At 53.4% G+C, this 22,590-nt stretch overlaps 15 non-coding genes across 15 annotated transcripts; all 15 read left to right on the plus strand.

The window, feature by feature from the left end:
* Window positions 1-1,177: 1,177 nt before the first annotated feature.
* On the plus strand, window positions 1,178-1,249 carry TRNAQ-CUG (transfer RNA glutamine (anticodon CUG)). Its single transcript has one exon. It is a non-coding gene; the product is annotated as a tRNA-Gln (tRNA).
* Window positions 1,250-1,483: 234 nt separating this feature from the next.
* On the plus strand, window positions 1,484-1,555 carry TRNAD-GUC (transfer RNA aspartic acid (anticodon GUC)). Its single transcript has one exon. It is a non-coding gene; the product is annotated as a tRNA-Asp (tRNA).
* A 2,072-nt stretch (window positions 1,556-3,627) lies between these two features.
* TRNAD-GUC (transfer RNA aspartic acid (anticodon GUC)) lies at window positions 3,628-3,699 on the plus strand. Its single transcript has one exon. It is a non-coding gene; the product is annotated as a tRNA-Asp (tRNA).
* Window positions 3,700-5,464: 1,765 nt separating this feature from the next.
* Window positions 5,465-5,536, plus strand: TRNAQ-CUG (transfer RNA glutamine (anticodon CUG)). The gene has a single exon. It is a non-coding gene; the product is annotated as a tRNA-Gln (tRNA).
* Window positions 5,537-5,770: 234 nt separating this feature from the next.
* Window positions 5,771-5,842, plus strand: TRNAD-GUC (transfer RNA aspartic acid (anticodon GUC)). The gene has a single exon. It is a non-coding gene; the product is annotated as a tRNA-Asp (tRNA).
* A 2,072-nt stretch (window positions 5,843-7,914) lies between these two features.
* Window positions 7,915-7,986, plus strand: TRNAD-GUC (transfer RNA aspartic acid (anticodon GUC)). The gene has a single exon. It is a non-coding gene; the product is annotated as a tRNA-Asp (tRNA).
* Window positions 7,987-9,751: 1,765 nt separating this feature from the next.
* TRNAQ-CUG (transfer RNA glutamine (anticodon CUG)) lies at window positions 9,752-9,823 on the plus strand. Its single transcript has one exon. It is a non-coding gene; the product is annotated as a tRNA-Gln (tRNA).
* A 234-nt stretch (window positions 9,824-10,057) lies between these two features.
* Window positions 10,058-10,129, plus strand: TRNAD-GUC (transfer RNA aspartic acid (anticodon GUC)). The gene has a single exon. It is a non-coding gene; the product is annotated as a tRNA-Asp (tRNA).
* Window positions 10,130-11,894: 1,765 nt separating this feature from the next.
* Window positions 11,895-11,966, plus strand: TRNAQ-CUG (transfer RNA glutamine (anticodon CUG)). Its single transcript has one exon. It is a non-coding gene; the product is annotated as a tRNA-Gln (tRNA).
* A 234-nt stretch (window positions 11,967-12,200) lies between these two features.
* Window positions 12,201-12,272, plus strand: TRNAD-GUC (transfer RNA aspartic acid (anticodon GUC)). The gene has a single exon. It is a non-coding gene; the product is annotated as a tRNA-Asp (tRNA).
* A 2,071-nt stretch (window positions 12,273-14,343) lies between these two features.
* On the plus strand, window positions 14,344-14,415 carry TRNAD-GUC (transfer RNA aspartic acid (anticodon GUC)). Its single transcript has one exon. It is a non-coding gene; the product is annotated as a tRNA-Asp (tRNA).
* A 1,765-nt stretch (window positions 14,416-16,180) lies between these two features.
* On the plus strand, window positions 16,181-16,252 carry TRNAQ-CUG (transfer RNA glutamine (anticodon CUG)). Its single transcript has one exon. It is a non-coding gene; the product is annotated as a tRNA-Gln (tRNA).
* Window positions 16,253-18,322: 2,070 nt separating this feature from the next.
* On the plus strand, window positions 18,323-18,394 carry TRNAQ-CUG (transfer RNA glutamine (anticodon CUG)). The gene has a single exon. It is a non-coding gene; the product is annotated as a tRNA-Gln (tRNA).
* A 234-nt stretch (window positions 18,395-18,628) lies between these two features.
* On the plus strand, window positions 18,629-18,700 carry TRNAD-GUC (transfer RNA aspartic acid (anticodon GUC)). Its single transcript has one exon. It is a non-coding gene; the product is annotated as a tRNA-Asp (tRNA).
* A 2,072-nt stretch (window positions 18,701-20,772) lies between these two features.
* On the plus strand, window positions 20,773-20,844 carry TRNAD-GUC (transfer RNA aspartic acid (anticodon GUC)). The gene has a single exon. It is a non-coding gene; the product is annotated as a tRNA-Asp (tRNA).
* The last annotated feature ends 1,746 nt before the right edge of the window (window positions 20,845-22,590 follow it).

Genomic DNA, 22,590 nt, shown 5'->3' on the forward strand with positions numbered 1-22,590 from the left:
GGGGAGGGTCTTTTTGACTCTCTCTACCCCCCCTCCCCGGTGTGCAACACGTTCTAGAGTTGGTCTCCGGTTACAATCTATTAAGATTCCAGTTTTTGCACGCTCAACCCTAATGGGAAGTCCTTGGGCCTCCTCCCCTTCTCTGATCATCTCCAGTCATCCCGTTTGCTAAGGCCTTCATAAGGAATTTGTCCCACGCAGAGCATTCCCTTTCCCCAGCTGGGGCCTGTCTTTGGTGCTGGAGGTTCCCTCTGGTTCCCAGTTTCACCCAGTGGCAACCTGTTTACTACTGAACCTCACGCTCCAAGCCGTCTTCCATATAGCTATTAGTACGCTTCAAAGAGTCTTGGGAAAGAGCTTTGGGCGGTAACAAACCATAGCTGTGCTTTCTGCCTGATCGGGTGACTCTTCGCCCTGGTGCCTCATGGCACCTCGAAAGTTTCATCATCTTTTCCTGTTCATCAAGTCTCGATGTGACCTACCTCTTTCCGGATCGCTCTTTCGAAAAATCACCAGGTCCCTGATGAAGGAGATATCCCGAAGGGCTTGGGTTCAAGCAACCGAAAGTCCAAGCGCTAGAAAAAGTGTGCTCGTGATCCTTGCTGGAGTGGAAAAGGATCATGCAGCCTGTGCCACAACCATAGTCGCCTGGTGAGACAAAACAATGCAGAGAGCGTGAAAAAAAAAATCAAAAGGACTTGAGGTTCCGGGAAAAGAGCCATTGCCAGAAGAGGGGTGGCATCATCCTGGGCGGCCTTCCTGTAAGGGCTCGCCTGAAGCCACAGGCAAGGCACCCGCCTGGCCTCCTTATGCTTGACTGGCGCGTGGACCTGGCACTCCTCCCAAGGGTGGAATTTGCGAGAAGCGTTTTGCAAGAAGCCCTTACCACTAGATGAATCGATTGTTGTGACGCCCACCCCTGTCTTGCTGCTTGGGCCATCCCATGTCTACTTCTGCCATGAATGCCCCAGGAAAAGGAGGAAATGATTTGCTGTACTTTTAGCTTTCCCGGTACCTTCGCATGGGAAATTGCCGCCCCTTCATTGACCAAGAGATGGCGATCGACGGTGTAGGGAAAAGATTATAGGAGAGTCGGTCCTAGGGGGTTAAGGGGGAGTGAGCGTTAGCTACAGGCATAGCGAGGCACAAGAAAAGCGAGAAAGATCCTCATTCCAGGGGTTCCGTGGTGTAACGGTCAGCACTCTGGACTCTGAATCCAGCGATCCGAGTTCAAATCTCGGTGGGACCTTCTTTGCCGAGCCGCCGTTGATTTGAGCCTGGCGACTTGACTTGTCTATTACTGGCGGAAAGGCCAGTGATAGCGGAAGCCGCCCACAAGGCGGATGCCGTGCGAACGAGGCCCGTTGCAAGGGTGATGTCCGGCCGACTGCAAGGCAAACTGAGGAGGCCCACAGCTCTATTGAAAGAGAAGCTGTGCAGCCGTATGTACTTTGGCCAGGAGCAGGTGTTCTGCACCAACTGGTCCTCGTTAGTATAGTGGTGAGTATCCCCGCCTGTCACGCGGGAGACCGGGGTTCGATTCCCCGACGGGGAGGCCGGCTTTTCATTTTCTACCCACCTACCCCCACACTCCTCTGCCTCCGCTCAGCTTAACTCCTTGGATGGTCTTTGAAGGAGAAAACGCTCACATTCGCAGCACATGGCAATTACAGAAGTTCATCGGATGGCCACCCAGCTCGACACCAAGTGGCACGGCTTTCTGGACCAAGTCAAGCTTTCAACTTCGCAGGACCTGGCCGCTTCACACCATCTGTGGAATCTTCCGCTGGGGTGCGTACTTCTCCCACTTCCACGCCTCTTCCAAGTTCTCAACACCTTTCATCTCTACTTCTCCACAGTCATTGCCAGCAGCCCATTTTCGACCCACAGACCTTGATTTCCTCTTCTCCCATTGCTCGCTCTCGAGACTCTGCGCCTTTGCTTCCACCAGCTCTGGACCTCCTCCGTCATGTACACTTCCTGCACCCATGTCCTGAAAACACTACATCTGCAGGCACGCAGATTGAAAGGCGTAGGCGAGTGAGCCCAGTGTGCTCTTTAGCCGATCATTAATGCCCTCCTAAAAGCCCACCACCAGGCCAACATACAGCAGAGTATGCAGCAGATTCATTGCTTTGGCCTCGGGGAGGGTTTTTTTGACTCTCTCTACCCCCCCTCCCCGGTGTGCAACACGTTCTAGAGTTGGTCTCCGGTTACAATCTATTAAGATTCCAGTTTTTGCACGCTCAACCCTAATGGGAAGACCTTGGGCCTCCTCCCCTTCTCTGATCATCTCCAGTCATCCCGTTTGCTAAGGCCTTCATAAGGAATTTGTCCCACGCAGAGCATTACCTTTCCCCAGCTGGGGCCTGTCTTTGGTGCTGGAGGTTCCCTCTGGTTCCCAGTTTCACCCAGTGGCAACCTGTTTACTACTGAACCTCACGCTCCAAGCCGTCTTCCATATAGCTATTACTACGCTTCAAAGAGTCTTGGGAAAGAGCTTTGGGCGGTAACAAACCATAGCTGTGCTTTCTGCCTGATCGGGTGACTCTTCGCCCTGGTGCCTCATGGCACCTCGAAAGTTTCATCATCTTTTCCTGTTCATCAAGTCTCGATGTGACCTACCTCTTTCCGGATCGCTCTTTCGAAAAATCACCAGGCCCCTGATGAAGGAGATATCCCGAAGGGCTTGGGTTCAAGCAACCGAAAGTCCAAGCGCTAGAAAAAGTGTGCTCGTGATCCTTGCTGGAGTGGAAAAGGATCATGCAGCCTGTGCCACAACCATAGTCGCCTGGTGAGACAAAACAATGCAGAGAGCGTGAAAAAAAAAATCAAAAGGACTTGAGGTTCCGGGAAAAGAGCCATTGCCAGAAGAGGGGTGGCATCATCCTGGGCGGCCTTCCTGTAAGGGCTCGCCTGAAGCCACAGGCAAGGCACCCGCCTGGCCTCCTTATGCTTGACTGGCGCGTGGACCTGGCACTCCTCCCAAGGGTGGAATTTGCGAGAAGCGTTTTGCAAGAAGCCCTTACCACTAGATGAATCGATTGTTGTGACGCCCACCCCTGTCTTGCTGCTTGGGCCACCCCATGTCTACTTCTGCCATGAATGCCCCAGGAAAAGGAGGAAATGATTTGCTGTACTTTTAGCTTTCCCGGTACCTTCGCATGGGAAATTGCCGCCCCTTCATTGACCAAGAGATGGCGATCGACGGTGTAGGGAAAAGATTATAGGAGAGTCGGTCCTAGGGGGGTTAAGGGGGAGTGAGCGTTAGCTACAGGCATAGCGAGGCACAAGAAAAGCGAGAAAGATCCTCGTTCCAGGGGATCCATGGTGTAACGGTCAGCACTCTGGACTCTGAATCCAGCGATCCGAGTTCAAATCTCAGTGGGACCTTCTTTGCCGAGCCGCCGTTGATTTGAGCCTGGCGACTTGACTTGTCTATTACTGGCGGAAAGGCCAGTGATAGCGGAAGCCACCCACAAGGCGGATGCCGTGCGAACGAGGCCCGTTGCAAGGGTGATGTCCGGCCGACTGCAAGGCAAACTGAGGAGGCCCACAGCTCTATTGAAAGAGAAGCTGTGCAGCCGTATGTACTTTGGCCAGGAGCAGGTGCTCTGCACCAACTGGTCCTCGTTAGTATAGTGGTGAGTATCCCCGCCTGTCACGCGGGAGACCGGGGTTCGATTCCCCGACGGGGAGGCCGGCTTTTCTTTTCTACCCACCTACCCACACACTCCTCTGCCTCCGCTCAGCTTAACTCCTTGGATGGTCTTTGAAGGAGAAAACGCTCACATTCGCAGCACATGGCAATTACAGAAGTTCATCGGATGGCCACCCAGCTCGACACCAAGTGGCACGGCTTTCTGGACCAAGTCAAGCTTTCAACTTCGCAGGACCTGGCCGCTTCACACCATCTGTGGAATCTTCCGCTGGGGTGTGTACTTCTCCCACTTCCACGCCTCTTCCAAGTTCTCAACACCTTTCATCTCTACTTCTCCACAGTCATTGCCAGCAGCCCATTTTCGACCCACAGACCTTGATTTCCTCTTCTCCCATTGCTCGCTCTCGAGACTCTGCGCCTTTGCTTCCACCAGCTCTGGACCTCCTCCGTCATGTACACTTCCTGCACCCATGTCCTGAAAACACTACATCTGCAGGCACGCAGATTGAAAGGCGTAGGCGAGTGAGCCCAGTGTGCTCTTTAGCCGATCATTAATGCCCTCCTAAAAGCCCACCACCAGGCCAACATACAGCAGAGTATGCAGCAGATTCATTGCTTTGGCCTCGGGGAGGGTCTTTTTGACTCTCTCTACCCCCCCTCCCCGGTGTGCAACACGTTCTAGAGTTGGTCTCCGGTTACAATCTATTAAGATTCCAGTTTTTGCACGCTCAACCCTAATGGGAAGTCCTTGGGCCTCCTCCCCTTCTCTGATCATCTCCAGTCATCCCGTTTGCTAAGGCCTTCATAAGGAATTTGTCCCACGCAGAGCATTCCCTTTCCCCAGCTGGGGCCTGTCTTTGGTGCTGGAGGTTCCCTCTGGTTCCCAGTTTCACCCAGTGGCAACCTGTTTACTACTGAACCTCACGCTCCAAGCCGTCTTCCATATAGCTATTACTACGCTTCAAAGAGTCTTGGGAAAGAGCTTTGGGCGGTAACAAACCATAGCTGTGCTTTCTGCCTGATCGGGTGACTCTTCGCCCTGGTGCCTCATGGCACCTCGAAAGTTTCATCATCTTTTCCTGTTCATCAAGTCTCGATGTAACCTACCTCTTTCCGGATCGCTCTTTCGAAAAATCACCAGGCCCCTGATGAAGGAGATATCCCGAAGGGCTTGGGTTCAAGCAACCGAAAGTCCAAGCGCTAGAAAAAGTGTGCTCGTGATCCTTGCTGGAGTGGAAAAGGATCATGCAGCCTGTGCCACAACCATAGTCGCCTGGTGAGACAAAACAATGCAGAGAGCGTGAAAAAAAAAATCAAAAGGACTTGAGGTTCCGGGAAAAGAGCCATTGCCAGAAGAGGGGTGGCATCATCCTGGGCGGCCTTCCTGTAAGGGCTCGCCTGAAGCCACAGGCAAGGCACCCGCCTGGCCTCCTTATGCTTGACTGGCGCGTGGACCTGGCACTCCTCCCAAGGGTGGAATTTGCGAGAAGCGTTTTGCAAGAAGCCCTTACCACTAGATGAATCGATTGTTGTGACGCCCACCCCTGTCTTGCTGCTTGGGCCATCCCATGTCTACTTCTGCCATGAATGCCCCAGGAAAAGGAGGAAATGATTTGCTGTACTTTTAGCTTTCCCGGTACCTTCGCATGGGAAATTGCCGCCCCTTCATTGACCAAGAGATGGCGATCGACGGTGTAGGGAAAAGATTATAGGAGAGTGGGTCCTAGGGGGGTTAAGGGGGAGTGAGCGTTAGCTACAGGCATAGCGAGGCACAAGAAAAGCGAGAAAGATCCTCGTTCCAGGGGTTCCATGGTGTAACGGTCAGCACTCTGGACTCTGAATCCAGCGATCCGAGTTCAAATCTCGGTGGGACCTTCTTTGCCGAGCCGCCGTTGATTTGAGCCTGGCGACTTGACTTGTCTATTACTGGCGGAAAGGCCAGTGATAGCGGAAGCCGCCCACAAGGCGGATGCCGTGCGAACGAGGCCCGTTGCAAGGGTGATGTCCGGCCGACTGCAAGGCAAACTGAGGAGGCCCACAGCTCTATTGAAAGAGAAGCTGTGCAGCCGTATGTACTTTGGCCAGGAGCAGGTGTTCTGCACCAACTGGTCCTCGTTAGTATAGTGGTGAGTATCCCCGCCTGTCACGCGGGAGACCGGGGTTCGATTCCCCGACGGGGAGGCCTGCTTTTCTTTTCTACCCACCTACCCCCACACTCCTCTGCCTCCGCTCAGCTTAACTCCTTGGATGGTCTTTGAAGGAGAAAACGCTCACATTCGCAGCACATGGCAATAACAGAAGTTCATCGGATGGCCACCCAGCTCGACACCAAGTGGCACGGCTTTCTGGACCAAGTCAAGCTTTCAACTTCGCAGGACCTGGCCGCTTCACACCATCTGTGGAATCTTCCGCTGGGGTGCGTACTTCTCCCACTTCCACGCCTCTTCCAAGTTCTCAACACCTTTCATCTCTACTTCTCCACAGTCATTGCCAGCAGCCCATTTTCGACCCACAGACCTTGATTTCCTCTTCTCCCATTGCTCGCTCTCGAGACTCTGCGCCTTTGCTTCCACCAGCTCTGGACCTCCTCCGTCATGTACACTTCCTGCACCCATGTCCTGAAAACACTACATCTGCAGGCACGCAGATTGAAAGGCGTAGGCGAGTGAGCCCAGTGTGCTCTTTAGCCGATCATTAATGCCCTCCTAAAAGCCCACCACCAGGCCAACATACAGCAGAGTATGCAGCAGATTCATTGCTTTGGCCTCGGGGAGGGTCTTTTTGACTCTCTCTACCCCCCCCTCCCCGGTGTGCAACACGTTCTAGAGTTGGTCTCCGGTTACAATCTATTAAGATTCCAGTTTTTGCACGCTCAACCCTAATGGGAAGTCCTTGGGCCTCCTCCCCTTCTCTGATCATCTCCAGTCATCCCGTTTGCTAAGGCCTTCATAAGGAATTTGTCCCACGCAGAGCATTCCCTTTCCCCAGCTGGGGCCTGTCTTTGGTGCTGGAGGTTCCCTCTGGTTCCCAGTTTCACCCAGTGGCAACCTGTTTACTACTGAACCTCACGCTCCAAGCCGTCTTCCATATAGCTATTAGTACGCTTCAAAGAGTCTTGGGAAAGAGCTTTGGGCGGTAACAAACCATAGCTGTGCTTTCTGCCTGATCGGGTGACTCTTCGCCCTGGTGCCTCATGGCACCTCGAAAGTTTCATCATCTTTTCCTGTTCATCAAGTCTCGATGTAACCTACCTCTTTCCGGATCGCTCTTTCGAAAAATCACCAGGCCCCTGATGAAGGAGATATCCCGAAGGGCTTGGGTTCAAGCAACCGAAAGTCCAAGCGCTAGAAAAAGTGTGCTCGTGATCCTTGCTGGAGTGGAAAAGGATCATGCAGCCTGTGCCACAACCATAGTCGCCTGGTGAGACAAAACAATGCAGAGAGCGTGAAAAAAAAAATCAAAAGGACTTGAGGTTCCGGGAAAAGAGCCATTGCCAGAAGAGGGGTGGCATCATCCTGGGCGGCCTTCCTGTAAGGGCTCGCCTGAAGCCACAGGCAAGGCACCCGCCTGGCCTCCTTATGCTTGACTGGCGCGTGGACCTGGCACTCCTCCCAAGGGTGGAATTTGCGAGAAGCGTTTTGCAAGAAGCCCTTACCACTAGATGAATCGATTGTTGTGACGCCCACCCCTGTCTTGCTGCTTGGGCCATCCCATGTCTACTTCTGCCATGAATGCCCCAGGAAAAGGAGGAAATGATTTGCTGTACTTTTAGCTTTCCCGGTACCTTCGCATGGGAAATTGCCGCCCCTTCATTGACCAAGAGATGGCGATCGACGGTGTAGGGAAAAGATTATAGGAGAGTGGGTCCTAGGGGGGTTAAGGGGGAGTGAGCGTTAGCTACAGGCATAGCGAGGCACAAGAAAAGCGAGAAAGATCCTCGTTCCAGGGGTTCCGTGGTGTAACGGTCAGCACTCTGGACTCTGAATCCAACGATCCGAGTTCAAATCTCGGTGGGACCTTCTTTGCCGAGCCGCCGTTGATTTGAGCCTGGCGACTTGACTTGTCTATTACTGGCGGAAAGGCCAGTGATAGCGGAAGCCGCCCACAAGGCGGATGCCGTGCGAACGAGGCCCGTTGCAAGGGTGATGTCCGGCCGACTGCAAGGCAAACTGAGGAGGCCCACAGCTCTATTGAAAGAGAAGCTGTGCAGCCGTATGTACTTTGGCCAGGAGCAGGTGTTCTGCACCAACTGGTCCTCGTTAGTATAGTGGTGAGTATCCCCGCCTGTCACGCGGGAGACCGGGGTTCGATTCCCCGACGGGGAGGCCGGCTTTTCATTTTCTACCCACCTACCCCCACACTCCTCTGCCTCCGCTCAGCTTAACTCCTTGGATGGTCTTTGAAGGAGAAAACGCTCACATTCGCAGCACATGGCAATTACAGAAGTTCATCGGATGGCCACCCAGCTCGACACCAAGTGGCACGGCTTTCTGGACCAAGTCAAGCTTTCAACTTCGCAGGACCTGGCCGCTTCACACCATCTGTGGAATCTTCCGCTGGGGTGCGTACTTCTCCCACTTCCACGCCTCTTCCAAGTTCTCAACACCTTTCATCTCTACTTCTCCACAGTCATTGCCAGCAGACCATTTTCGACCCACAGACCTTGATTTCCTCTTCTCCCATTGCTCGCTCTCGAGACTCTGCGCCTTTGCTTCCACCAGCTCTGGACCTCCTCCGTCATGTACACTTCCTGCACCCATGTCCTGAAAACACTACATCTGCAGGCACGCAGATTGAAAGGCGTAGGCGAGTGAGCCCAGTGTGCTCTTTAGCCGATCATTAATGCCCTCCTAAAAGCCCACCACCAGGCCAACATACAGCAGAGTATGCAGCAGATTCATTGCTTTGGCCTCGGGGAGGGTTTTTTTGACTCTCTCTACCCCCCCTCCCCGGTGTGCAACACGTTCTAGAGTTGGTCTCCGGTTACAATCTATTAAGATTCCAGTTTTTGCACGCTCAACCCTAATGGGAAGACCTTGGGCCTCCTCCCCTTCTCTGATCATCTCCAGTCATCCCGTTTGCTAAGGCCTTCATAAGGAATTTGTCCCACGCAGAGCATTCCCTTTCCCCAGCTGGGGCCTGTCTTTGGTGCTGGAGGTTCCCTCTGGTTCCCAGTTTCACCCAGTGGCAACCTGTTTACTACTGAACCTCACGCTCCAAGCCGTCTTCCATATAGCTATTACTACGCTTCAAAGAGTCTTGGGAAAGAGCTTTGGGCGGTAACAAACCATAGCTGTGCTTTCTGCCTGATCGGGTGACTCTTCGCCCTGGTGCCTCATGGCACCTCGAAAGTTTCATCATCTTTTCCTGTTCATCAAGTCTCGATGTGACCTACCTCTTTCCGGATCGCTCTTTCGAAAAATCACCAGGTCCCTGATGAAGGAGATATCCCGAAGGGCTTGGGTTCAAGCAACCGAAAGTCCAAGCGCTAGAAAAAGTGTGCTCGTGATCCTTGCTGGAGTGGAAAAGGATCATGCAGCCTGTGCCACAACCATAGTCGCCTGGTGAGACAAAACAATGCAGAGAGCGTGAAAAAAAAAATCAAAAGGACTTGAGGTTCCGGGAAAAGAGCCATTGCCAGAAGAGGGGTGGCATCATCCTGGGGGGCCTTCCTGTAAGGGCTCGCCTGAAGCCACAGGCAAGGCACCCGCCTGGCCTCCTTATGCTTGACTGGCGCGTGGACCTGGCACTCCTCCCAAGGGTGGAATTTGCGAGAAGCGTTTTGCAAGAAGCCCTTACCACTAGATGAATCGATTGTTGTGACGCCCACCCCTGTCTTGCTGCTTGGGCCATCCCATGTCTACTTCTGCCATGAATGCCCCAGGAAAAGGAGGAAATGATTTGCTGTACTTTTAGCTTTCCCGGTACCTTCGCATGGGAAATTGCCGCCCCTTCATTGACCAAGAGATGGCGATCGACGGTGTAGGGAAAAGATTATAGGAGAGTCGGTCCTAGGGGGTTAAGGGGGAGTGAGCGTTAGCTACAGGCATAGCGAGGCACAAGAAAAGCGAGAAAGATCCTCGTTCCAGGGGTTCCGTGGTGTAACGGTCAGCACTCTGGACTCTGAATCCAGCGATCCGAGTTCAAATCTCGGTGGGACCTTCTTTGCCGAGCCGCCGTTGATTTGAGCCTGGCGACTTGACTTGTCTATTACTGGCGGAAAGGCCAGTGATAGCGGAAGCCGCCCACAAGGCGGATGCCGTGCGAACGAGGCCCGTTGCAAGGGTGATGTCCGGCCGACTGCAAGGCAAACTGAGGAGGCCCACAGCTCTATTGAAAGAGAAGCTGTGCAGCCGTATGTACTTTGGCCAGGAGCAGGTGCTCTGCACCAACTGGTCCTCGTTAGTATAGTGGTGAGTATCCCCGCCTGTCACGCGGGAGACCGGGGTTCGATTCCCCGACGGGGAGGCCGGCTTTTCTTTTCTACCCACCTACCCACACACTCCTCTGCCTCCGCTCAGCTTAACTCCTTGGATGGTCTTTGAAGGAGAAAACGCTCACATTCGCAGCACATGGCAATTACAGAAGTTCATCGGATGGCCACCCAGCTCGACACCAAGTGGCACGGCTTTCTGGACCAAGTCAAGCTTTCAACTTCGCAGGACCTGGCCGCTTCACACCATCTGTGGAATCTTCCGCTGGGGTGTGTACTTCTCCCACTTCCACGCCTCTTCCAAGTTCTCAACACCTTTCATCTCTACTTCTCCACAGTCATTGCCAGCAGCCCATTTTCGACCCACAGACCTTGATTTCCTCTTCTCCCATTGCTCGCTCTCGAGACTCTGCGCCTTTGCTTCCACCAGCTCTGGACCTCCTCCGTCATGTACACTTCCTGCACCCATGTCCTGAAAACACTACATCTGCAGGCACGCAGATTGAAAGGCGTAGGCGAGTGAGCCCAGTGTGCTCTTTAGCCGATCATTAATGCCCTCCTAAAAGCCCACCACCAGGCCAACATACAGCAGAGTATGCAGCAGATTCATTGCTTTGGCCTCGGGGAGGGTCTTTTTGACTCTCTCTACCCCCCCTCCCCGGTGTGCAACACGTTCTAGAGTTGGTCTCCGGTTACAATCTATTAAGATTCCAGTTTTTGCACGCTCAACCCTAATGGGAAGTCCTTGGGCCTCCTCCCCTTCTCTGATCATCTCCAGTCATCCCGTTTGCTAAGGCCTTCATAAGGAATTTGTCCCACGCAGAGCATTCCCTTTCCCCAGCTGGGGCCTGTCTTTGGTGCTGGAGGTTCCCTCTGGTTCCCAGTTTCACCCAGTGGCAACCTGTTTACTACTGAACCTCACGCTCCAAGCCGTCTTCCATATAGCTATTACTACGCTTCAAAGAGTCTTGGGAAAGAGCTTTGGGCGGTAACAAACCATAGCTGTGCTTTCTGCCTGATCGGGTGACTCTTCGCCCTGGTGCCTCATGGCACCTCGAAAGTTTCATCATCTTTTCCTGTTCATCAAGTCTCGATGTAACCTACCTCTTTCCGGATCGCTCTTTCGAAAAATCACCAGGCCCCTGATGAAGGAGATATCCCGAAGGGCTTGGGTTCAAGCAACCGAAAGTCCAAGCGCTAGAAAAAGTGTGCTCGTGATCCTTGCTGGAGTGGAAAAGGATCATGCAGCCTGTGCCACAACCATAGTCGCCTGGTGAGACAAAACAATGCAGAGAGAGTGAAAAAAAAAATCAAAAGGACTTGAGGTTCCGGGAAAAGAGCCATTGCCAGAAGAGGGGTGGCATCATCCTGGGCGGCCTTCCTGTAAGGGCTCGCCTGAAGCCACAGGCAAGGCACCCGCCTGGCCTCCTTATGCTTGACTGGCGCGTGGACCTGGCACTCCTCCCAAGGGTGGAATTTGCGAGAAGCGTTTTGCAAGAAGCCCTTACCACTAGATGAATCGATTGTTGTGACGCCCACCCCTGTCTTGCTGCTTGGGCCATCCCATGTCTACTTCTGCCATGAATGCCCCAGGAAAAGGAGGAAATGATTTGCTGTACTTTTAGCTTTCCCGGTACCTTCGCATGGGAAATTGCCGCCCCTTCATTGACCAAGAGATGGCGATCGACGGTGTAGGGAAAAGATTATAGGAGAGTGGGTCCTAGGGGGGTTAAGGGGGAGTGAGCGTTAGCTACAGGCATAGCGAGGCACAAGAAAAGCGAGAAAGATCCTCGCTCCAGGGGTTCCATGGTGTAACGGTCAGCACTCTGGACTCTGAATCCAGCGATCCGAGTTCAAATCTCGGTGGGACCTTCTTTGCCGAGCCGCCGTTGATTTGAGCCTGGCGACTTGACTTGTCTATTACTGGCGGAAAGGCCAGTGATAGCGGAAGCCGCCCACAAGGCGGATGCCGTGCGAACGAGGCCCGTTGCAAGGGTGATGTCCGGCCGACTGCAAGGCAAACTGAGGAGGCCCACAGCTCTATTGAAAGAGAAGCTGTGCAGCCGTATGTACTTTGGCCAGGAGCAGGTGCTCTGCACCAACTGGTCCTCGTTAGTATAGTGGTGAGTATCCCCGCCTGTCACGCGGGAGACCGGGGTTCGATTCCCCGACGGGGAGGCCGGCTTTTCATTTTCTACCCACCTACCCCCACACTCCTCTGCCTCCGCTCAGCTTAACTCCTTGGATGGTCTTTGAACGAGAAAACGCTCACATTCGCAGCACATGGCAATTACAGAAGTTCATCGGATGGCCACCCAGCTCGACACCAAGTGGCACGGCTTTCTGGACCAAGTCAAGCTTTCAACTTCGCAGGACCTGGCCGCTTCACACCATCTGTGGAATCTTCCGCTGGGGTGCGTACTTCTCCCACTTCCACGCCTCTTCCAAGTTCTCAACACCTTTCATCTCTACTTCTCCACAGTCATTGCCAGCAGACCATTTTCGACCCACAGACCTTGATTTCCTCTTCTCCCATTGCTCGCTCTCGAGACTCTGCGCCTTTGCTTCCACCAGCTCTGGACCTCCTCCGTCATGTACACTTCCTGCACCCATGTCCTGAAAACACTACATCTGCAGGCACGCAGATTGAAAGGCGTAGGCGAGTGAGCCCAGTGTGCTCTTTAGCCGATCATTAATGCCCTCCTAAAAGCCCACCACCAGGCCAACATACAGCAGAGTATGCAGCAGATTCATTGCTTTGGCCTCGGGGAGGGTTTTTTTGACTCTCTCTACCCCCCCTCCCCGGTGTGCAACACGTTCTAGAGTTGGTCTCCGGTTACAATCTATTAAGATTCCAGTTTTTGCACGCTCAACCCTAATGGGAAGACCTTGGGCCTCCTCCCCTTCTCTGATCATCTCCAGTCATCCCGTTTGCTAAGGCCTTCATAAGGAATTTGTCCCACGCAGAGCATTACCTTTCCCCAGCTGGGGCCTGTCTTTGGTGCTGGAGGTTCCCTCTGGTTCCCAGTTTCACCCAGTGGCAACCTGTTTACTACTGAACCTCACGCTCCAAGCCGTCTTCCATATAGCTATTACTACGCTTCAAAGAGTCTTGGGAAAGAGCTTTGGGCGGTAACAAACCATAGCTGTGCTTTCTGCCTGATCGGGTGACTCTTCGCCCTGGTGCCTCATGGCACCTCGAAAGTTTCATCATCTTTTCCTGTTCATCAAGTCTCGATGTGACCTACCTCTTTCCGGATCGCTCTTTCGAAAAATCACCAGGCCCCTGATGAAGGAGATATCCCGAAGGGCTTGGGTTCAAGCAACCGAAAGTCCAAGCGCTAGAAAAAGTGTGCTCGTGATCCTTGCTGGAGTGGAAAAGGATCATGCAGCCTGTGCCACAACCATAGTCGCCTGGTGAGACAAAACAATGCAGAGAGCGTGAAAAAAAAAATCAAAAGGACTTGAGGTTCCGGGAAAAGAGCCATTGCCAGAAGAGGGGTGGCATCATCCTGGGCGGCCTTCCTGTAAGGGCTCGCCTGAAGCCACAGGCAAGGCACCCGCCTGGCCTCCTTATGCTTGACTGGCGCGTGGACCTGGCACTCCTCCCAAGGGTGGAATTTGCGAGAAGCGTTTTGCAAGAAGCCCTTACCACTAGATGAATCGATTGTTGTGACGCCCACCCCTGTCTTGCTGCTTGGGCCATCCCATGTCTACTTCTGCCATGAATGCCCCAGGAAAAGGAGGAAATGATTTGCTGTACTTTTAGCTTTCCCGGTACCTTCGCATGGGAAATTGCCGCCCCTTCATTGACCAAGAGATGGCGATCGACGGTGTAGGGAAAAGATTATAGGAGAGTCGGTCCTAGGGGGTTAAGGGGGAGTGAGCGTTAGCTACAGGCATAGCGAGGCACAAGAAAAGCGAGAAAGATCCTCGTTCCAGGGGTTCCGTGGTGTAACGGTCAGCACTCTGGACTCTGAATCCAGCGATCCGAGTTCAAATCTCGTTGGGACCTTCTTTGCCGAGCCGCCGTTGATTTGAGCCTGGCGACTTGACTTGTCTATTACTGGCGGAAAGGCCAGTGATAGCGGAAGCCGCCCACAAGGCGGATGCCGTGCGAACGAGGCCCGTTGCAAGGGTGATGTCCGGCCGACTGCAAGGCAAACTGAGGAGGCCCACAGCTCTATTGAAAGAGAAGCTGTGCAGCCGTATGTACTTTGGCCAGGAGCAGGTGTTCTGCACCAACTGGTCCTCGTTAGTATAGTGGTGAGTATCCCCGCCTGTCACGCGGGAGACCGGGGTTCGATTCCCCGACGGGGAGGCCTGCTTTTCTTTTCTACCCACCTACCCCCACACTCCTCTGCCTCCGCTCAGCTTAACTCCTTGGATGGTCTTTGAAGGAGAAAACGCTCACATTCGCAGCACATGGCAATAACAGAAGTTCATCGGATGGCCACCCAGCTCGACACCAAGTGGCACGGCTTTCTGGACCAAGTCAAGCTTTCAACTTCGCAGGACCTGGCCGCTTCACACCATCTGTGGAATCTTCCGCTGGGGTGCGTACTTCTCCCACTTCCACGCCTCTTCCAAGTTCTCAACACCTTTCATCTCTACTTCTCCACAGTCATTGCCAGCAGCCCATTTTCGACCCACAGACCTTGATTTCCTCTTCTCCCATTGCTCGCTCTCGAGACTCTGCGCCTTTGCTTCCACCAGCTCTGGACCTCCTCCGTCATGTACACTTCCTGCACCCATGTCCTGAAAACACTACATCTGCAGGCACGCAGATTGAAAGGCGTAGGCGAGTGAGCCCAGTGTGCTCTTTAGCCGATCATTAATGCCCTCCTAAAAGCCCACCACCAGGCCAACATACAGCAGAGTATGCAGCAGATTCATTGCTTTGGCCTCGGGGAGGGTCTTTTTGACTCTCTCTACCCCCCCTCCCCGGTGTGCAACACGTTCTAGAGTTGGTCTCCGGTTACAATCTATTAAGATTCCAGTTTTTGCACGCTCAACCCTAATGGGAAGTCCTTGGGCCTCCTCCCCTTCTCTGATCATCTCCAGTCATCCCGTTTGCTAAGGCCTTCATAAGGAATTTGTCCCACGCAGAGCATTCCCTTTCCCCAGCTGGGGCCTGTCTTTGGTGCTGGAGGTTCCCTCTGGTTCCCAGTTTCACCCAGTGGCAACCTGTTTACTACTGAACCTCACGCTCCAAGCCGTCTTCCATATAGCTATTAGTACGCTTCAAAGAGTCTTGGGAAAGAGCTTTGGGCGGTAACAAACCATAGCTGTGCTTTCTGCCTGATCGGGTGACTCTTCGCCCTGGTGCCTCATGGCACCTCGAAAGTTTCATCATCTTTTCCTGTTCATCAAGTCTCGATGTAACCTACCTCTTTCCGGATCGCTCTTTCGAAAAATCACCAGGCCCCTGATGAAGGAGATATCCCGAAGGGCTTGGGTTCAAGCAACCGAAAGTCCAAGCGCTAGAAAAAGTGTGCTCGTGATCCTTGCTGGAGTGGAAAAGGATCATGCAGCCTGTGCCACAACCATAGTCGCCTGGTGAGACAAAACAATGCAGAGAGCGTGAAAAAAAAAATCAAAAGGACTTGAGGTTCCGGGAAAAGAGCCATTGCCAGAAGAGGGGTGGCATCATCCTGGGCGGCCTTCCTGTAAGGGCTCGCCTGAAGCCACAGGCAAGGCACCCGCCTGGCCTCCTTATGCTTGACTGGCGCGTGGACCTGGCACTCCTCCCAAGGGTGGAATTTGCGAGAAGCGTTTTGCAAGAAGCCCTTACCACTAGATGAATCGATTGTTGTGACGCCCACCCCTGTCTTGCTGCTTGGGCCATCCCATGTCTACTTCTGCCATGAATGCCCCAGGAAAAGGAGGAAATGATTTGCTGTACTTTTAGCTTTCCCGGTACCTTCGCATGGGAAATTGCCGCCCCTTCATTGACCAAGAGATGGCGATCGACGGTGTAGGGAAAAGATTATAGGAGAGTGGGTCCTAGGGGGGTTAAGGGGGAGTGAGCGTTAGCTACAGGCATAGCGAGGCACAAGAAAAGCGAGAAAGATCCTCGTTCCAGGGGTTCCATGGTGTAACGGTCAGCACTCTGGACTCTGAATCCAGCGATCCGAGTTCAAATCTCGGTGGGACCTTCTTTGCCGAGCCGCCGTTGATTTGAGCCTGGCGACTTGACTTGTCTATTACTGGCGGAAAGGCCAGTGATAGCGGAAGCCGCCCACAAGGCGGATGCCGTGCGAACGAGGCCTGTTGCAAGGGTGATGTCCGGCCGACTGCAAGGCAAACTGAGGAGGCCCACAGCTCTATTGAAAGAGAAGCTGTGCAGCCGTATGTACTTTGGCCAGGAGCAGGTGCTCTGCACCAACTGGTCCTCGTTAGTATAGTGGTGAGTATCCCTGCCTGTCACGCGGGAGACCGGGGTTCGATTCCCCTACGGGGAGGACGGCTTTTCTTTTCTACCCACCTACCCCCACACTCCTCTGCCTCCGCTCAGCTTAACTCCTTGGATGGTCTTTGAAGGAGAAAACGCTCACATTCGCAGCACATGGCAATTACAGAAGTTCATCGGATGGCCACCCAGCTCGACACCAAGTGGCACGGCTTTCTGGACCAAGTCAAGTTTTCAACTTCGCAGGACCTGGCCGCTTCACACCATCTGTGGAATCTTCCGCTGGGGTGCGTACTTCTCCCACTTCCACGCCTCTTCCAAGTTCTCAACACCTTTCATCTCTACTTCTCCACAGTCATTGCCAGCAGCCCATTTTCGACCCACAGACCTTGATTTCCTCTTCTCCCATTGCTCGCTCTCGAGACTCTGCGCCTTTGCTTCCACCAGCTCTGGACCTCCTCCGTCATGTACACTTCCTGCACCCATGTCCTGAAAACACTACATCTGCAGGCACGCAGATTGAAAGGCGTAGGCGAGTGAGCCCAGTGTGCTCTTTAGCCGATCATTAATGCCCTCCTAAAAGCCCACCACCAGGCCAACATACAGCAGAGTATGCAGCAGATTCATTGCTTTGGCCTCGGGGAGGGTCTTTTTGACTCTCTCTACCCCCCCTCCCCGGTGTGCAACACGTTCTAGAGTTGGTCTCCGGTTACAATCTATTAAGATTCCAGTTTTTGCACGCTCAACCCTAATGGGAAGTCCTTGGGCCTCCTCCCCTTCTCTGATCATCTCCAGTCATCCCGTTTGCTAAGGCCTTCATAAGGAATTTGTCCCACGCAGAGCATTCCCTTTCCCCAGCTGGGGCCTGTCTTTGGTGCTGGAGGTTCCCTCTGGTTCCCAGTTTCACCCAGTGGCAACCTGTTTACTACTGAACCTCACGCTCCAAGCCGTCTTCCATATAGCTATTACTACGCTTCAAAGAGTCTTGGGAAAGAGCTTTGGGCGGTAACAAACCATAGCTGTGCTTTCTGCCTGATCGGGTGACTCTTCGCCCTGGTGCCTCATGGCACCTCGAAAGTTTCATCATCTTTTCCTGTTCATCAAGTCTCGATGTGACCTACCTCTTTCCGGATCGCTCTTTCGAAAAATCACCAGGTCCCTGATGAAGGAGATATCCCGAAGGGCTTGGGTTCAAGCAACCGAAAGTCCAAGCGCTAGAAAAAGTGTGCTCGTGATCCTTGCTGGAGTGGAAAAGGATCATGCAGCCTGTGCCACAACCATAGTCGCCTGGTGAGACAAAACAATGCAGAGAGCGTGAAAAAAAAAATCAAAAGGACTTGAGGTTCCGGGAAAAGAGCCATTGCCAGAAGAGGGGTGGCATCATCCTGGGCGGCCTTCCTGTAAGGGCTCGCCTGAAGCCACAGGCAAGGCACCCGCCTGGCCTCCTTATGCTTGACTGGCGCGTGGACCTGGCACTCCTCCCAAGGGTGGAATTTGCGAGAAGCGTTTTGCAAGAAGCCCTTACCACTAGATGAATCGATTGTTGTGACGCCCACCCCTGTCTTGCTGCTTGGGCCATCCCATGTCTACTTCTGCCATGAATGCCCCAGGAAAAGGAGGAAATGATTTGCTGTACTTTTAGCTTTCCCGGTACCTTCGCATGGGAAATTGCCGCCCCTTCATTGACCAAGAGATGGCGATCGACGGTGTAGGGAAAAGATTATAGGAGAGTCGGTCCTAGGGGGTTAAGGGGGAGTGAGCGTTAGCTACAGGCATAGCGAGGCACAAGAAAAGCGAGAAAGATCCTCATTCCAGGGGTTCCGTGGTGTAACGGTCAGCACTCTGGACTCTGAATCCAGCGATCCGAGTTCAAATCTCGGTGGGACCTTCTTTGCCGAGCCGCCGTTGATTTGAGCCTGGCGACTTGACTTGTCTATTACTGGCGGAAAGGCCAGTGATAGCGGAAGCCGCCCACAAGGCGGATGCCGTGCGAACGAGGCCCGTTGCAAGGGTGATGTCCGGCCGACTGCAAGGCAAACTGAGGAGGCCCACAGCTCTATTGAAAGAGAAGCTGTGCAGCCGTATGTACTTTGGCCAGGAGCAGGTGTTCTGCACCAACTGGTCCTCGTTAGTATAGTGGTGAGTATCCCCGCCTGTCACGCGGGAGACCGGGGTTCGATTCCCCGACGGGGAGGCCGGCTTTTCATTTTCTACCCACCTACCCCCACACTCCTCTGCCTCCGCTCAGCTTAACTCCTTGGATGGTCTTTGAAGGAGAAAACGCTCACATTCGCAGCACATGGCAATTACAGAAGTTCATCGGATGGCCACCCAGCTCGACACCAAGTGGCACGGCTTTCTGGACCAAGTCAAGCTTTCAACTTCGCAGGACCTGGCCGCTTCACACCATCTGTGGAATCTTCCGCTGGGGTGCGTACTTCTCCCACTTCCACGCCTCTTCCAAGTTCTCAACACCTTTCATCTCTACTTCTCCACAGTCATTGCCAGCAGCCCATTTTCGACCCACAGACCTTGATTTCCTCTTCTCCCATTGCTCGCTCTCGAGACTCTGCGCCTTTGCTTCCACCAGCTCTGGACCTCCTCCGTCATGTACACTTCCTGCACCCATGTCCTGAAAACACTACATCTGCAGGCACGCAGATTGAAAGGCGTAGGCGAGTGAGCCCAGTGTGCTCTTTAGCCGATCATTAATGCCCTCCTAAAAGCCCACCACCAGGCCAACATACAGCAGAGTATGCAGCAGATTCATTGCTTTGGCCTCGGGGAGGGTTTTTTTGACTCTCTCTACCCCCCCTCCCCGGTGTGCAACACGTTCTAGAGTTGGTCTCCGGTTACAATCTATTAAGATTCCAGTTTTTGCACGCTCAACCCTAATGGGAAGACCTTGGGCCTCCTCCCCTTCTCTGATCATCTCCAGTCATCCCGTTTGCTAAGGCCTTCATAAGGAATTTGTCCCACGCAGAGCATTACCTTTCCCCAGCTGGGGCCTGTCTTTGGTGCTGGAGGTTCCCTCTGGTTCCCAGTTTCACCCAGTGGCAACCTGTTTACTACTGAACCTCACGCTCCAAGCCGTCTTCCATATAGCTATTACTACGCTTCAAAGAGTCTTGGGAAAGAGCTTTGGGCGGTAACAAACCATAGCTGTGCTTTCTGCCTGATCGGGTGACTCTTCGCCCTGGTGCCTCATGGCACCTCGAAAGTTTCATCATCTTTTCCTGTTCATCAAGTCTCGATGTGACCTACCTCTTTCCGGATCGCTCTTTCGAAAAATCACCAGGCCCCTGATGAAGGAGATATCCCGAAGGGCTTGGGTTCAAGCAACCGAAAGTCCAAGCGCTAGAAAAAGTGTGCTCGTGATCCTTGCTGGAGTGGAAAAGGATCATGCAGCCTGTGCCACAACCATAGTCGCCTGGTGAGACAAAACAATGCAGAGAGCGTGAAAAAAAAAATCAAAAGGACTTGAGGTTCCGGGAAAAGAGCCATTGCCAGAAGAGGGGTGGCATCATCCTGGGCGGCCTTCCTGTAAGGGCTCGCCTGAAGCCACAGGCAAGGCACCCGCCTGGCCTCCTTATGCTTGACTGGCGCGTGGACCTGGCACTCCTCCCAAGGGTGGAATTTGCGAGAAGCGTTTTGCAAGAAGCCCTTACCACTAGATGAATCGATTGTTGTGACGCCCACCCCTGTCTTGCTGCTTGGGCCACCCCATGTCTACTTCTGCCATGAATGCCCCAGGAAAAGGAGGAAATGATTTGCTGTACTTTTAGCTTTCCCGGTACCTTCGCATGGGAAATTGCCGCCCCTTCATTGACCAAGAGATGGCGATCGACGGTGTAGGGAAAAGATTATAGGAGAGTCGGTCCTAGGGGGGTTAAGGGGGAGTGAGCGTTAGCTACAGGCATAGCGAGGCACAAGAAAAGCGAGAAAGATCCTCGTTCCAGGGGATCCATGGTGTAACGGTCAGCACTCTGGACTCTGAATCCAGCGATCCGAGTTCAAATCTCGGTGGGACCTTCTTTGCCGAGCCGCCGTTGATTTGAGCCTGGCGACTTGACTTGTCTATTACTGGCGGAAAGGCCAGTGATAGCGGAAGCCGCCCACAAGGCGGATGCTGTGCGAACGAGGCCCGTTGCAAGGGTGATGTCCGGCCGACTGCAAGGCAAACTGAGGAGGCCCACAGCTCTATTGAAAGAGAAGCTGTGCAGCCGTATGTACTTTGGCCAGGAGCAGGTGCTCTTCACCAACTGGTCCTCGTTAGTATAGTGGTGAGTATCCCCGCCTGTCACGCGGGAGACCGGGGTTCGATTCCCCGACGGGGAGGCCGGCTTTTCTTTTCTACCCACCTACCCACACACTCCTCTGCCTCCGCTCAGCTTAACTCCTTGGATGGTCTTTGAAGGAGAAAACGCTCACATTCGCAGCACATGGCAATTACAGAAGTTCATCGGATGGCCACCCAGCTCGACACCAAGTGGCACGGCTTTCTGGACCAAGTCAAGCTTTCAACTTCGCAGGACCTGGCCGCTTCACACCATCTGTGGAATCTTCCGCTGGGGTGTGTACTTCTCCCACTTCCACGCCTCTTCCAAGTTCTCAACACCTTTCATCTCTACTTCTCCACAGTCATTGCCAGCAGCCCATTTTCGACCCACAGACCTTGATTTCCTCTTCTCCCATTGCTCGCTCTCGAGACTCTGCGCCTTTGCTTCCACCAGCTCTGGACCTCCTCCGTCATGTACACTTCCTGCACCCATGTCCTGAAAACACTACATCTGCAGGCACGCAGATTGAAAGGCGTAGGCGAGTGAGCCCAGTGTGCTCTTTAGCCGATCATTAATGCCCTCCTAAAAGCCCACCACCAGGCCAACATACAGCAGAGTATGCAGCAGATTCATTGCTTTGGCCTCGGGGAGGGTCTTTTTGACTCTCTCTACCCCCCCTCCCCGGTGTGCAACACGTTCTAGAGTTGGTCTCCGGTTACAATCTATTAAGATTCCAGTTTTTGCACGCTCAACCCTAATGGGAAGTCCTTGGGCCTCCTCCCCTTCTCTGATCATCTCCAGTCATCCCGTTTGCTAAGGCCTTCATAAGGAATTTGTCCCACGCAGAGCATTCCCTTTCCCCAGCTGGGGCCTGTCTTTGGTGCTGGAGGTTCCCTCTGGTTCCCAGTTTCACCCAGTGGCAACCTGTTTACTACTGAACCTCACGCTCCAAGCCGTCTTCCATATAGCTATTACTACGCTTCAAAGAGTCTTGGGAAAGAGCTTTGGGCGGTAACAAACCATAGCTGTGCTTTCTGCCTGATCGGGTGACTCTTCGCCCTGGTGCCTCATGGCACCTCGAAAGTTTCATCATCTTTTCCTGTTCATCAAGTCTCGATGTGACCTACCTCTTTCCGGATCGCTCTTTCGAAAAATCACCAGGTCCCTGATGAAGGAGATATCCCGAAGGGCTTGGGTTCAAGCAACCGAAAGTCCAAGCGCTAGAAAAAGTGTGCTCGTGATCCTTGCTGGAGTGGAAAAGGATCATGCAGCCTGTGCCACAACCATAGTCGCCTGGTGAGACAAAACAATGCAGAGAGCGTGAAAAAAAAAATCAAAAGGACTTGAGGTTCCGGGAAAAGAGCCATTGCCAGAAGAGGGGTGGCATCATCCTGGGCGGCCTTCCTGTAAGGGCTCGCCTGAAGCCACAGGCAAGGCACCCGCCTGGCCTCCTTATGCTTGACTGGCGCGTGGACCTGGCACTCCTCCCAAGGGTGGAATTTGCGAGAAGCGTTTTGCAAGAAGCCCTTACCACTAGATGAATCGATTGTTGTGACGCCCACCCCTGTCTTGCTGCTTGGGCCATCCCATGTCTACTTCTGCCATGAATGCCCCAGGAAAAGGAGGAAATGATTTGCTGTACTTTTAGCTTTCCCGGTACCTTCGCATGGGAAATTGCCGCCCCTTCATTGACCAAGAGATGGCGATCGACGGTGTAGGGAAAAGATTATAGGAGAGTCGGTCCTAGGGGGTTAAGGGGGAGTGAGCGTTAGCTACAGGCATAGCGAGGCACAAGAAAAGCGAG

This window comes from Staurois parvus, unplaced genomic scaffold, assembly GCF_062004578.1.
Source record: "Staurois parvus isolate SC_StPar_1 unplaced genomic scaffold, SC_StPar_1.0 ptg000126l, whole genome shotgun sequence".
Taxonomy (NCBI): domain Eukaryota; kingdom Metazoa; phylum Chordata; class Amphibia; order Anura; family Ranidae; genus Staurois; species Staurois parvus.